This window comes from Microcebus murinus, chromosome 15 (assembly GCF_040939455.1).
Source record: "Microcebus murinus isolate Inina chromosome 15, M.murinus_Inina_mat1.0, whole genome shotgun sequence".
NCBI classification, from domain to species: Eukaryota; Metazoa; Chordata; class Mammalia; order Primates; family Cheirogaleidae; genus Microcebus; species Microcebus murinus.
The window spans coordinates 50,874,772-50,891,369 of NC_134118.1; positions in this window are offsets into that span (position 1 = coordinate 50,874,772).

Sequence of the window (16,598 nt, forward strand, 5' to 3'; positions counted from 1 at the left end):
GTAACAATTCTCTGTGATATGACATTGTAAGATCTCTAAACCCATAGTGTCTCTTCCAGTGGTTGATATGGTACTGGTTTTCAGAGCTATGACAGTTGTGAGGCTGTTGGTTTTCAAGAACACTGCAGAGCCATGGCAAGGGTAATGGGGTTTAGTCATTTAAAGGGAGCCACAGAACTCAATAGTTTTTACTAAGATTTAGTTGTTATTGAATGAATCTTCCTTCAGTTGTTGCAAATATTTACTTATTTTCCAGAGCTCTCAAAAAGTTTTGTTGGTAATTCTTCTGCTAATGTTCTTGTTGCTGTTACGGGAAATTAGATTTTTGGAAGTCCTTACCTTGCCATTCCAGGAGTGTTCCCATTAGTTTATATAATTGCCATGATGTTTTTCTTGTTCTTTCTTATGAGAGCCTCTTTGGCTAGTAGGTTCTGGGTCTGAATTCCTGCTCCATTTCATAAACCAATAGGAAATCAACACATTTTGTTGGGATAGATGGTATCAACCTCTATCATCTATTCTTGCTTTATTTTGGTTGTATATATAGCAGTAAGATTTTTAGCTGCCTATGTATCTTGCCCCTAGGGAAATTGTATTCTATTAACTATCTTTGTGGCTTTGTCAGTGTCAGGCCATTCTGACCTTATCAGTAATTATGCTAATAGCACTCAGCATGCTCTGACAGCTAAGTTATGCCAGCTCACTTCTATATTTGGGATCCTATTAACCCCATTACTACTAAGGCAACCAGTTTTGTATAATATCTCTTACTGTCAGCCCTGGACTACACAAGATAGCCAACAATGAGCTTCTTTATGAGGCTACAGCCCTTAAACCCAGTGTATACTTATCACACAGGTAAGGTCAGAGTCCTCTGTGCTCTCTCTTGGGATGCAGCCAGCAGATGCATTTACATAGTATGCTCACTCTACCATACTCACTTATTTGAATCTTTTGATCTTTTTTTCCCCTGGTTTGCCTTGACCTGTCCATGAAAGTCACTTCTTGAATGGCTTGAGATAAAATTATATAGAATCAAGGTCAAAATCACTGTATCTTTACCTAGGTTTAACCTAGAAACAGAATTCATCATTTCTCTAGCATCATAAGTTTCCCTTTATGCCATATACAGTATAGGTTTATTCTTTTATTTTCCTGTTAGAAAGAAAACCTCAAAGTATCTATTTAGTAAATTATGTATTTGCTACAGTGCCTTCTTATCCATGACCATGGTTTATTTGCATGGCTGAATTCCCTTCAATTCACAGCTGGAGCCACTTCAAGCTCATTGTAAATCAAATCTTTCTCAATCTCCAGGTTCAATTTTGTCACTACTGATAGTGAACTTTAAACTACTGACTTCTGATCAGTAGCTGTGTTACTCAGCCTCAAGATGTCCTGGAGAATGGATTATCTCCGACATGTCCTCCATTCTTTTCTTATTTCCTGTCCAAGAACTGGAGATCAATTACATTATCAATAAGCATGTCTACTGAGGTGTGAGGAGAAGGATTTTTCCCAAACTGTTGCCTCTGGTTTCCACAAAGTGAAAATATTCTAAACACTTTTAGTCTCTAGGCTATTAGCATATGCACAGCTTTCCAAGAGAAGTTGAAATAACTTTTAATATTGGTGAATCTGGAAGCCTGAAGCCCAAAGAAAACACATTTTTCTGGTCTACTTCACTATGCTGTAATTCTTACATGGATTGATCCCTTATGTAGAAAGCCTATAATTACTCCTGTGATTAAATGGATGAGACTCTCTAATTTTGGGCTTCACTATATATTAAATTGCCTATTATTGCCCTAACATCCAAGCTAGGTTCTATCGGTGACGAAATAATCTGTTACACTCTGTTCTATTGTCCCACTTTATACTAAACATAGCCACAGAAAAAGGGGCATTATATTGGGACATCCCAAATTCTAAACAGGTACTCATCATAGTCCTTAAGTCTAAACTCTTAACTTTCATATTCTTGCTTTGTCTTTAAAATTGTTTAGCATCATATTCCTCACTTTGCCTGAGTCCTAATACCATATTCAGAACCTTTGTGATACTCTGAAAGTAAGACAGAGCCTACCTCCTTATAATTCTACCAACATCCTCATGCTAGCCTTTGAATCTTTGGATGCTGCTGCCTTGCTGCATTCTTTTCCCTTGACATATATGACCCAATATTTTCCTGATCCTCTAGCAATTCTTGTTCAATCTCCTTGTCTAGATCCTCTTCTCCCATTCAACTTCCAAATATTTAACTTCCTCATTACTCTATTCCAAGATTTCTCATTTCTCATTCTCTTGTTAAGTTATTTAAGCGACATCTTTAAGAGACTAAAACACTAAGTATGTATCTCCAGAGCAGATCACTTCTTTGAGTTCCATACTCATATGTTTCCCTTTCTAATTTACATCTAGAGTGGAATGTCTTTCAAGAATTTTAATCTTAACACATCCAAAACTAAACTTTTGATATTATTTTACACAAATTGTTTCTATCTGTGTTTTCCTCATCTACTCAAATATCATTATCATTTCACCTTTAGAGGAAGTTTGGGGGTCATTTTTGGCACTTCCCTTCCCTTTATATCTTAATTACATCCATCTCCAAATCCCGTCACTTGTCTCATCTAATTTCTCAAATTCAGTCACTTGTTTCCACTGCTACTGCCATCACCTTAGAGATCACTGTTCTCTCACTGGAACACTAATATAACCTTCAAACTGGTCTGCATTGCTAACATGTTTTTGAATCCATTTCAATAACTTTGCATTGCATTGATAATCATACCTAAATTTTAAGTATGGCCTACAAAGTACTACATAATCTATCACATCTACCTTCTATTTCATTTTGAATCAATTTCATTGCTCAGTCTACTCTAAACACATTTTTTTTTCCAGTTTCCCCCAAAAAGATAAGCTCTTTCTTGGGTCTAGTCATTTAATTTATAGTTCAGTCATCTTGTAAATACTTCCCCAAATATTCACATTTCTGGCTCCTTCTTATCCCCAAGTCTCATTTAAAATGTCAGCTACTCAAGAGACTTTCCCATAGTATTTATCTAAAATAGACAATCCATAGTGTTCTGTCATTGGGGCCTTTTATTTTCTTTCATTGTTATTATCACTATTTCTAATGACACATTTTTATTCTTTTATTAGTTTATTTCTTCATTTGTTAGATTGTCAATTCTGCAACCTTGAAATTGTGTCTGCCTTGCTGATGACTGTCTGCTCCGGCACAGCACAGGGTCTGGCATAAAGGAAGTTCTCAAAAAAATTTGTTAAATGAATAAACAAATGTATTCAGGAATGAAGCCTATTTAACTGTCCTGGCATACACATTTATTTAATATATATTTTATGTAACACGAGAACCTTCAGAAACGAATACTCACAGAAACAGGGAAACATATATTTAGGCTACGTTTGATAAAGAAGTGTATAGTTGTGGAGAAGAATGATTGGACAAATGGAGTATGATCTAAGGGAACTTATCAAGCCCTGTTTTGTTTAGATTTTTCCCTGTGTCCTTATTTTCAGAGACAAGGTTGTTCCTTTCCTCCTGGCATAGGGTAGGCACCTCTCACATGAGGGGTTTATGACCTCCTTTAGGGGAGAAGGGTGAGAGAAGGTCACAGAGTGACTTTCCTGCTTCTGCTATTTTCTCAAATGCCAAGGTATCATATTTTGGGATAATTTATCCTGAACCCTACCAATAGATAAATGAAAGAAGAAAAGGCAGCATCACCTGGGGAAGAGAAACATAGGTAAACTTGAACCTTCACTGCTACACTCTCCCTTTGCTTTTTGTCATGGTTTTCACTGTATCCTCTTCCCTATGATTACTTTAGTAGGTTTTCCAAAATATAACTCTTTTAAGGAAAAATAAAGTTGTTTACAAGACATATACTAACCATGATTATATTCTTAAAATAGTGCCCCTCATTTATGAAAATGTGATTCCAAAAAGTATCCTTAAAAGTGTTTTTATTTCTAATAATAGAATCAAAGAGTTTTCTGCAAAATTAATTTAAATTTGTTTTTCAAGCATTCTGTTCAATTAATGAGAAAAACCCTTGTGATTTGAACATTGAAATCCCACATGATGTTTTTAATAAGGCTATTTGATTCAACAGGACTTCAAAGACAAGTGGGTAAAGATGCAAATTAATTTAATAGATAAGCCACCAAAGGGCTGATTAGGAGCCATTTATTGATTCTTCTTCAGCTGATTGCAAAATACATCCAATAACCAGGGGTTAACTGGAAACATTGAGACAACAGGTTTATTTTGCCAGACTCTTGAGAATGAAAAGGATGTAAATAGTCACATTTATCTTAATATAGTTATTTTGAATAGTGCGTTAATAATTAAACCTTTGTGTCCTAAAAATACAAGCGTAATGCCAATGCTAAGGCACTGCTAATCAAACATGCATCACAGAAACTGGCAGCAATTCTTTTGATGAGCTCTTGCTGGTACTATAAAAGGCAAAAGGCATCCTCTTGATATTGTTGCATTTAATTGCCTTTTACAAAAGGTAATTGTTCTCTGTCATTTGCATGGAATTAAGACTTAATTTCATAATTTAAATTTATTAAAAACTGTGGACTATAGATGTATGAAATAGAGGTACATGTAAAATGTATTCATGTATTCAAATTGTATTTAAATATATAAAAGAGATCTCTGCTAATAATTGAAGTAAAAGTTTCAGAATGTGTTTAATCTCAAATACCTGTGATCCAAACCAATTGGTGTACTATTTGATCAGTATTTGAAAATTTAATAGCAGTGTATTTTTTAATTATTATGAATTATTATGAGTATAATGTTGGCATACTAATTTTAGTGCATATGATTTTTTTTCTATTGAGTATGAAGCAACATTTTAAAGGGGAAAAAAACCAACTTTTGTTTTTCTTAAAACCAGTGTCCTAAACCTTTCTTTTCAATGTTTAAAGTATTATTAAATGACTTCTTATTTTTAAATAATATGTAATGTATAGGCAGAAACAAATTTGTGAGCTTGTAGATTTAATTTTTGATGCTATTCCATCGTCTCTTTATCTTTCTCATTTTTCTTCACTGACTTGCATGGTCAATTTTTTTTTCATGCTTCCATGTTAATATCACTTAATTACACAGTGATACTAATCTTTTCAATGTGTATGCTTGTAATTGGAACAAAAATTACCCTAGTATGCATTGTTGAGCAGAGAAAACACAAATGAGCAAGGGAAATTTGAATCTGACAGAATTTGATCGTGCTGTTGGCCTTATGCTCCATTCTATTCTCGCCTATTCACATTCGCCATCTTTCTCTCCTGTGGGGAACAATAGGATTAACTATCTCTCACACATGTACTTCCTTGATTTATATTTTCTCAAAGCTAAGTAAAACTTACTTCTTTGCAAAATAATATATATATGCAGTGTATATATATTTCACCAAAATCCTGTTTATACAATTTAGAAAAACAAAACAAAAGTAATAATAAATGAAAACTTGTACACTAACCACCCCCCCACCAAAAAACAAAAACAAAAATACAAAAACCAAAACAATAAATATGTCTTAGGATTCTCTGTGTCTTCTTCCTTTATTTCTTCCCACCTCTACCAGCTCTGAGTTAAAAACTATCCTGCAGTTGGTAAACAATTCCTTGATATTGTTTTCATATATCATTTATATGTTTCCTTAAAGTATATGCTATTCAATATTGTATATTTTTAATTTTATATAAATGTAAATGTATGGTAAATATTCTTCTGTGAGTTACTTCTTTCACTACCATTACAATGCTGTAATGCAACTACTATGTTAGTGTCTGTAGCCATGATGGCTTTCTTTTCACTGGCATTACATTTAATGGTTCATCCCACTAATTCTCCCCCTCTGTCCATCCTGACCCTTGCTAAGGCCTTATCTTGAACAAGTATATTTCTTTATCCCTTGAACTTGGTCTTGGCCATGGGATTTGTTTCAACCCTGAATTTAACAAAATCTTACAATATGTGGCATTGGCTTTGTAGAACTCTTAGGAGGTTGGTTAAATGGTGATCTGTCCCAGGCAGTAGTGAAACGCTTGGTAAAATTGTTGGTTAAAAAAATAGAATGTACCTAATGATCATTAAAATTGCAGAGGAAAGGCTGGGATGGTAATGGGATGACCCAAGCACACCATATTCATTCTGCAGTCGAACCTGTCTCCCAATGACAATCTGCACATGCAGCCGCTTCCCAGAACCAGCACCACCACCCCAGAGCCACCCCTGATCACCGGGCACCAGATGTTCTCACAAGGAGCTGGCCACCTAGATCCCTGTCATGTGCAGTCCACAGTAGGGTTCCAGCTCCTATGAGGATACAATATCCCTGCTCATCTGACAGGAGCCCAAGCAGTGATGCAAGCAATTGGGAACAGCTGCAAACACAGATGAAGCCTTGCTACCCACCACCCACTTCCCCGAGCAGGGCCCGCCCACAACAGGCCACAGACAGGCACTGGTCTGCGGCCAGGGGGTTGGGGACTGCAGTTTTAGATCACAAGTCTTGGGATCAAGAAGCAACTTAATCAGACCCAAGAGCCTAATATGGATAATAAGATCTTGGTGTCAGAATTAGATAAGGCTTTCAAAGTCCTAAAATGAAGGTGCGGGATTTATTCATGTGGAAGAGATATAAATAATTGTGACCAAGGGGGAAGACTATGGTAAATTGAATTATTACTCACTGTCTTTATTTCTCTTGTGCCTGCACGTTTAGCATTATCTCTGGATGGGAAAGGTGGTGGGATATGCTTCCTGGCTTCTTGACTTTGGGTTGGGTTATGTGATTTGCTTTGGCAAATTAGATGTGGGCAGAATTAAAAGTGCCATTTTCAAGACTAGGTCTTTAAAAACGTTCTCTTTCCTGCTTGTCTTCTTGTACTTCTGTCATCATTAATATGGCTGCTGTTCCTCTAGTCTGAGTTCCAAAGTGGAACAGATCAAGACAGCCATACTTGAAGTGAGACCACCTCAGCCAAGCCCAGACTAGATCAGCCAATTCTTAGCCCACCCGCAGGTAAAGAATCCTCCAGCTGACCTGTGAAAAATAAATGCTTTTCTTATATTCCACTGAGAAAGTTGTTTTATAAATTAGCTAACTGATGTTAGTACCATAATTGTTTACAGAATGATGTAAGTTTAGATTATTTCCAGTTTGGGTATTACCAGGGTATTGATCTCAGCTCCAAATCTAAAATTCTAATCCTTCTTTTGTGATTCTGTTACTAGGACTTTGAAAACCACCTTTTCACTTTGCCAGCTGACTCTGTTTAGATCCATTAATATGGATCATTATGGGGATACTGCAAGGTTAGCGTAAAAGGAATGGACTGTTGTTTCCTGTTGTTCCTTTGATAATCATCCCAGCAAATATCTTCATCTCAGCAATAAAAATTTCTTTCCTTAGCAATTGTGGCATCTACTTTGTAGTTTTACCAAAACTCTGAAAACCATCCTTTTGGGTCCCCTCTGAGACACCAACACCAGATGAACGGTGCCTCTTACTCAGACGCCTAGAGCCAAGCCTACCACTTCTTCAGATGTCTCAGCTATATGTCAGGTATGCAGGGCCTCTGCCTTAAGCTTTTGAATTTTAATAATTTAAATCTCTTTTAAATCTCTTCTATTTTTCCCCCTTAGTCTTAGAGGTGTTAGCTGCTTTCTGCAATTTCTTTGTGTAAACTTTCTGCTCTTTCTGCCTTCTCTGACTCCCAGTTAACAAAATTACATCTAGTAAACAGCTCTTTATATTTAATTCTTTCTGTTAAAATGACTGGGATGATTTTCATATCCTGATTAAGTCCTCATGATTTTTTTTAAAGATTTCTGCAAACATTTTGAATATTATTATCAGTGCACATATTTAGACTTCTCTAGTGTATTCCTAAGAGTAGGATCTGATCCTAGGCTAGATTTAGGTTTAACTACAAGGTCATTACCACCGTTCTGCAACACAGCTGTTTCAGTTTACACTTCACACAAATGCAGCCAGTGTAGGTTCAAGGCTACTGTAAAAAGGAATGTAAAAAGGGATGATAAAATAAGAGAAGCAATGGCAGAAAAGAAGACTCTAAGGTGGATTGAATGAATTGAGTAAGAAGTTTAAAAAGGGATGACTCCACACATTTTCTTCAAATGTAAGAGTATAAGAGGACTTTTGAAAGGCAGGGAATAAGCCTGGCTAATGACAGTCATAATGTACCCCCTGCCCCCATTTAAAACCCATTGGCAGCATCTCCAGAGCCAACGTCTTTTAGAAAATTGAGACAATCATGTTACTTTTGTCTGCATTAACTAAACATCTCCCCTCAGAGAGAAATATCTCTCCAGAAAATACTGGAGAAATAGCCAGTATTTTTAGAGAAAACATGTATGTATGCCTTAGATGTGCATGTGACCACTATTAAAGAAAATTCTTAAATGAGTTAGCAGTGAAATCAAGTCCTATAAATATGGAGATTATAGAGCCAATATCATGATATCAACACCTTAACATCTAGTTTACATGATTAGATTTTGTCCTAATCCTAAAAAAGTTAAAATATTTTATCATTGTCCAAATCAGTGCACTTTACTTACATATACACATCATCAACACTGGGGTTGTAGACATCACATCACAAATAAAATTTCTATATCTCCTCTACCCATAAAAATCCTCTGTGGTACATATGGAGAATATGGTCCATATACACACAAGACCAAAGCTTTCCTGTTCAGAAAATTTTAACATAATTTTCAAAAGGGTACTAGAAACAAAATGCACAGAGCTTTTGGATATTTACTACATATTCAAGCTTCAACATTTTAGTAAACTATTCACAAATCCTTTTTGAAATGAAAGCCATACTTTAGGAATTCAGAAACATTTATTTTTGACTAAACTACCTAGAAGAGATGTTAACTTTCTTCAGTGACAAGAAATCTTACAATGAAAAAGAAAAATATTTCCACCTATGGAGCTTGAATACTGAAAAAGTAAAATCAAATCAGGCTCTTGTTATTATGATAAAGAAAGTTTAATAATGGCATAGTTTCTCAGTTTCCAAGGTTTATGCTCTGTAACTGATGCTAATGTTGAGGCAGTCAGCATTGCTTTCAAGAGTCATTTGATCTCCAGAACACAGCAATTATCTTTTCATCATTCTAGACTGATGTCTTGGTGTCCGGTTGTGTGCCTGTCTCCTCTTTTTACATTTAACCCACACCTTCAGGAAGCTCACCCTGTATCATGGCCACTCTGTGGTTGACCATGCATACCTTTTTTCCTTTACTGACAAACAGATGTAACAATATGTCCCCTATTCTGGGGAAATCTGTGCCAGAAATGTTACAATTGGGCAGAAAGTATCAGCATAGCTTATAGAAAATTGGCAACTCTCTATTTAACACAAATGATATTAACTTATTATATCTTTCCTCTTGTAGTGTGGCATAAGTGCTGGGTGATCTCAGGATTTCCCATTGCTGAGATTCCCTTTCAATAAGCAGGAATTTTGGAATTTTGACCTTGTTAGAAAACCGATAAACAAAATTCAGAGCACCTTCTGCCAATTATAGTTTATAGATTTTTTAAGTCAGCCTAATGTTAAACATGAACTAAAAAGCGTATTTTATTTTTCTCTTTGTTGGCGTAACTATATGATGACCAATTTGAAGAGCCCTAAAACTATTACACAAATTGAATTTGTAATTTTAAAAAACAACTCCCATTCCTCATCCCCCGGAAAATCTCCAGACTTAGTTGGTTTTACTGAACAAACATCTAAACAGGAACTAACACTAAGACTCCACAATATCTTTCAGAACATAGATGAGGGAACACTTTCCAATTTATTTTAGGAAGCTAGTATTGCACCAAACCAAAAATAGTATAGATTAAAAACCTATAGATCAATATCTTTGATGTACATAAATATATAAATTTTTAGCAAAATATTAGCAAACACAATTTAAAAAATTTAAAAAGAAGAATGCTCCATGACCAAGTGGGTTTATTCAAGAGTTGCAAGGCTATTTCAATATTCAGTAATAAATCAATATAATCCATCATATCAATGTGATAAAGAGGAAGAATTTCTTTGTAAGATAAACTTGTAAAGAAAAGTTCAACACTTACTATAATAGAACTCTTAAAAAAATAGGAATAGAAGAAAAATTCCATAACTCAATAGGGGAAATCTAAAACACCTTACAATTAACATTACACTTTATGATGAAAGATTGAATGCTTACTTCCTATAATCTGGAACAAGGCAGGGATGTCCTTTCCTACAACTCTTCATAAATGTAATTCTGGAAGTTCTATCCTGAGCAGTAAGGCAGGAAAGGAAAAGTATAAAGATGAGAAAGGTAAAAATAAACTTGTCCCTATTTGCAGATGGCAAGATAGTCTCTGTAGAAAGGATTCTACAAAAAATTCCTAAAACTATTAAGAGGGATCAGCAAATTTGCAAGTCAGGAGATGAACATACAAAAATCTATTATTTTTCTATATACTAGCAATGCACACTGAGACATCAAATTAAAAATATAGTATAATTTATAATCACTCAAAAATAAAATACTGCGTAAGTCTAATAAAATGTGTGCATTACTTATATATTGTAAATTACACAACACTGTTGAATGAAATCAAAGATGATCTAAATAAATGAAGAGACATCACTATGTTCTTGGTTTGGAAGGCTCAACATAGCAAAGATGTCAATTTCCAAAAAATAATATAGAAGTTTGATGCTACCTCTATCACAATTTCTGCATTATTTTTGAGTACATAGGTTGGTTATCTAAAATTTATTAGGAAAGGGAAAAGAAAATGGCTACAATAATTTTAGAAAAAAATATGTCTAAAATAAAAAATACCGACAACAGCAAATGTTGATGAGGATGCAGAGAAATTGGGTCACTCATACTTTTCTACTTGCAATATAAAATAGTATAGCCACTCTGTAAAACCGTTTGACAGTTTCTTTAAAAATTTAACCGTATAACTACCATATAATTCAATAATTGCATTCATGTGCATTTATGCACTTAATCTCCTATTATACCAAGAGTTAGTCCTGGTGAACAGATCAAAGATTGTTCCCAGCCACTAGCACTTCAATTTTTCTCCCTACATGCTTACTGAGCTTTCATTTTTTTTTTCCTCAAGGTGATTCCCTATTGAGTTTAAACAATAAAATTCATTATTTTAATGACTCTCTTGTTAATACACTCAAGCATTTCTCTTCCCCCGCCATATTAATATGTGAACTATAAAAATTAGTATAATATAAAATAAATATAATATATAATATTTAATATTAACTAATACTAAGTATAAATATAACAAAAATATAATATTGATGCAATAAAGAACAAAATATTTACTAAAATCTTTCTATTTTTGATAGTTTCATACTTTCCAATATGGTAAGTCAAGATACACACTTAAGTTCTGGTTTAGCAATAAAGAACACAAGAATAAATTCATATTTAAAATAACTTTGATAGTTAATTTCTTGTCTATCATGTCAGAGCTGATTAGATCAGAGAATTTTACTTTCTGATATTTTTATGTTGTATTTTTGGTCTTATGTTATTAGTTGTATCTTCAGTTTAGGGTTTTTTGGCAAAAAAAATTTTAGGCCATTTATCTGTTCGTGTGACTCTTAGCTAAACCTAGATAATATTATCTAAATATACTTTGCTGAACATACAGGAATCTCTAAATGATGTTATTCATCAAGCAAAAAGAGCAAATATGAAAATTTCCAGCTTTCTATTCTACTCTACAGAACATCCTCTCCTCTTTTAAGATGTTTTGCTTAATGTCCACTGTTCTTGACCACCATAGATTAGAGACCATCGATGATTTCCTTTTTTAAACATCCCTGACAATATTAGAATACATTTTGAATTATATGAATATAATGGATATGGAATATTGTCTCAATTGCATATGATTTTGTATTTACCTGATTACTAATTAAATCAAGTTACTTATCATGTTTATTGATAAGCTCATCAACTAATTCTACTACTTCACAGAATATAGGAACAAGATCACATATCTTTTATACATGGATGTGTTAAAATCCCAATTTCTATTCTTAAAGCCTATATCATGGGCTGCCATGCTGTCAGCTCCTAATTGCTACTCTGGATTGGGGTTCTGAGTTCCTTCTTAGTTTCTGGTAGCTTCTTGAAGAAGCCTTTCCTCATTTTTTCTTCTGATTTGGCCAGCTTGTTTTTCCCTTCATCTTCTACTTCTTTTCTTTGTTCCCTCAAAACCACACTGAATGCATACTTTGTGCCTGACACTGTTTGTCCTGCTTCCTCACAGCTCACTGAGAAAAACCACATTCAAAAATATCATTACAGAGAGCAGCTTATCATCTTCTTGAATTTCTTGTTTATGTTTTTGTGTTTCCCATTAGACTTCAGGACTTCAAGGTATGGTCACTGTCTTTTAGATATTTAAAATTTCAATGATCTAATGACTATTCATAAGTAAAATAATTAGCCAAAAAAATAAAAAATAAAGGAAATTGGAATGTATATGCATGTGGTATTTGGTGTAGTTAAGAATGCTTCTGTTTCCAACTATGCAAATATTATTTCATGTGGCACTCAACGCAACATCAAATTGTTTTAATTACCTTCTTTTCATCCCATTGTTAAGGGAGGATTCCTGCCCATGAGTATGACCAGATATATGACACCTAACACTGGACAAATGAGATAGCAGATGATTATTAGTCACACATATTCACAGCCTAGGGGACGAACACACCACAAACTATGCAGTAGCCACACAGGGTTGCACTCAGGAAAGAGTAAACAAGGGGCTGTGGGAGGTGACAGGCTTTATAATATCAACAGGGTGATGTGCCTTTATTTCCCATGGTAGGATGTGATTAGCTTATTTGAATGATTCTGTAGGCTGGCAGATAATTGAAACCCATCTTGCAAGGTGAAGCAGGAATTGCATCTGGTCCTCTGGAGAAGGAGGGCTGTTTGACTAGGGAAACTTACTGTGGTGGGGCTGGGGTGATACTTGAGTCACGCCATTTGATGCCCTCTCAATTTTACCAGGTGTCAAGGCAGCACACATTTTCAGGCCTTAACTTTAGTTCTTACACCACACAAATCCGGATATATAAATTGAATTCATTCTCATTAGTATTATTTTCATACAGAGATGAGTACATTTTGAGGTCTTATTTTCATTAAGCTTTTCAGTGATCACAAACTAGAAGCATTAAATAGAATTGTATTGAAATTTTGCTCCTGTAGAGCAAGTGTGTTCTCACATATTAAAATAATTTATAAATAATGTTTTCTTGCTCTTAGTTAATCTTTACAAATGAGAATGAAGCATTCCTGAGTGTAGAGAAAATTGCTGTCTGACAGCTATTGAAAACTGACTGGCAACGTGAAGCAAAAAAAAAAAAAAAATTTACACAAGCCAAAAAATAAAAAATTCTCAGGCACACATTTGTTATCAAAAGGAATTCTATACAAGCATTGAAGGAGAAGTTCCCAATATTCACAACTGCTCTCTGAACACCATTCAATGAATAAAAGTACCTGTGAAATTGCTGAATCTCTAGAGGAATTGGATATAAATAAAAGATTTATGCCATTTTCAGTGCACTACAGAAACACAGTAGGAAGAAAAGTTTGCATAATTCAAATTTGGATGATACAATGAATAGTCAAGGGAAAATAGTAAGGTTTCTACATACTTGTAAATTGATAAAACAATGTCATAAACAATGAAATGAGTACTGGAAATTCATGAGTAAAATCCAATGGGAATAGTAATGAAATGTTCGGTTCATTTTTATTTTTGTCATACTCAAATGGCAAATGTTATTTAGACTAAATTGATTGCTATTTTGATGGATTAAATCTTACAAAGTTAACCAATATACAAAATGAGCAACAAAAATACACTATATTCTTTAAGGAAATTAATTTAAGAATCTAGAGTAACATATAGTAATATTAAAAAAATCTCAATTATGGTAGAAACGCAAAACACATATAGATTATAGTCCATAATCACAAGGCCATACACTGAATCAGAATTGAACAATTATTATCTATAGAAATGCTAGATATGTAATTAGCTTCAAATCATTCATCTTGATTTTTCAGTCATTCAAACAACCATTCCTCCTATCACTCATTTATGAGTGGTCTACTATGCATAGTCATTCTGCTAAAAAAAAAAAAAAATGAAACATTTACAAACATAACAGATGGTTACTACTGTCAGGAAATCTACAATATAATGTGGAATTTCTGGCTGTAGTTCTAAAGTCAGACACCCAGTGCTTAAAGGCTGTTATTGCATATTGCTTCTATCTCATAGATCTGTCCAATAGATCTTTTAGAGATGTTGGGAATTTTCTATATCTATTCTGTCCACCAATATTGAGTATTCAAAATGTGACTAATGAGTCTAAAATTTTATTTTCTTAGTTTTAATAAATTTAATTTAAACTTAAATAGCCACATATGGCTAGTGGTTACCACATTGACCTGAGCAGCAGAACTATTGTAAATATCAAATGTACATAAAGCAGTTAATATAGTGCTTAGCATCTGGTTAAGTATGATAAGAATGATAATGTAGATTTCTTTGGAAAGATATCTGTCATGTTTGTGGGGTTCAGTTGACCCTAATTGATTAACTTCCCCAGGGACAACTTTTTTTCTTCAGTCTGATTCAAGTCAAGGATGAATCTTAGACATTGTCTGTTGTTCAGACAACTTTCTTACAAGAAAGTTGTAATTTTGGCAACTTTCTTACAAGACAAATAGCAGAAGCAGGCTGGTGGTCTAAACTAACACAGTCAGGGGCCAGATGCTTGGCAGGGTCTCCATTCAGAGATCATTCTCAGAGTTTGGTCCGAGACTATAGGTTATACCTATAGTCAGTCCAGGTCAGTTACCAGAGTTTAAGCTATTCCTGTGAAAGTAAGCTTCATTTAATAGTTTGTGAGAGTTGCATGTGTGCTGAGGTGGTCTTGTCTCCTGGAAATCCCTGGGCCAGCAGTGTAAATCTCCAGGTTAGATTTCATCATACTGCTAAGTGACACAATATAGTATGTGTTCTGAGTTCACAGTATCAACTGTGTATGGTTCAAGTTAAGATGGGGCATCAATTAGTCCTGGAATTTCTGCTTTTTCATGTATTGCTAGTCATAGCTAGAAAAACTACATGATTAACTTTTATTCTCTGTACAGCTATGGATCATAAGATCATAAAATACAGGTTTATTTACAATAAAAAAATCCTGACAAACAAGCATAACCTGCTAAAAATATTTTTTAGGTAATAATTAGTTCACAGTAAAACTTGGAAGACCTCCTCTCTAATTTCATTACTAGATATATATATCTAACAGAAATCTTTGCACATTTTCACTGAGACATTAAAATATATGAAAAACAGCATTATTCAAAATAGCCCCAAACTTACAATAAATCAAATATCTACCAATAATTGAATGGATAAATGAGATATAGCATATTCTTTTAACAGAATGATATGTAGTATGAAAAATGAGTAAACTATAGTAATATATGTCTTCAGTGGATGAATCTCAAAAAATATGAACTAAATAATTAGGGGACAAAAGCATACTTACTATATGAATCCATTCATTAAAAAATGTAGAAAGAGGAAAAATGAAACTCTAAGGTATAGAGATACATGTTTGAGTGTATTCTTACATAGAAGGATATGATTACTATAAGCCTACATAGTGGTTTTCTTAAAAATAGTGATAGAGTTATGTTTGGTGGGAGGTAGTAGAATGTTTCTGGGGTTATTAAAATGTTTTATTTATCTTAGATGATGATTATATTGGAGATTTTCTTTTCTTTTTGGAAGGAGTTTTTTTAAAAATAACTTGTTACACTGAACTCTCCCATTTTATCCAATTTTATCTATGTGAACTTTACTTCTCAATAAAAGAATCATAGAAGTAATAGACTAAGTTTGTAAGTAATAAGAGAGGGTACGTTTCTTTGTTCTTCACAAAAATGAATATGTATTGTGCACTCCGCTAGATATAATGTTTTGTTAAATATCTCTGGTTTGGAAGTTGTTTATAAATTAATGTTTGATTAGATAGAATGAAGGTTTGCATTGAATGTGAAGATTTTTTGTCTGCATGTGTGTGGTTTGTTTTGTTACAATGGCCATTTATTGCTTTTGCAATTTGAAAATAATCTGCAATAAAAGTTTTGGTGGCTATTACTTCTGACTTTTACAACTACTTATCTTTAGTATAATATCTGTACATCCTAGGAATGCAGTGAACATTGTTGACTGCCTCACCATATATTCCTACATCATTGTTTCACAGCAGGTAGTATGAGTGGGTTTGATTCCATCTTTTATGTCCAAGAATGGGTCATGATTGGCACTTCCTCTTACAGAATTTGTTGCTTCAAAATCTGAATCTAAATTGTTTCAAATGGAATCAAGCTCAAAGTGTAGGGTAATGGTTGGAAGAAATAATTTTTTCTC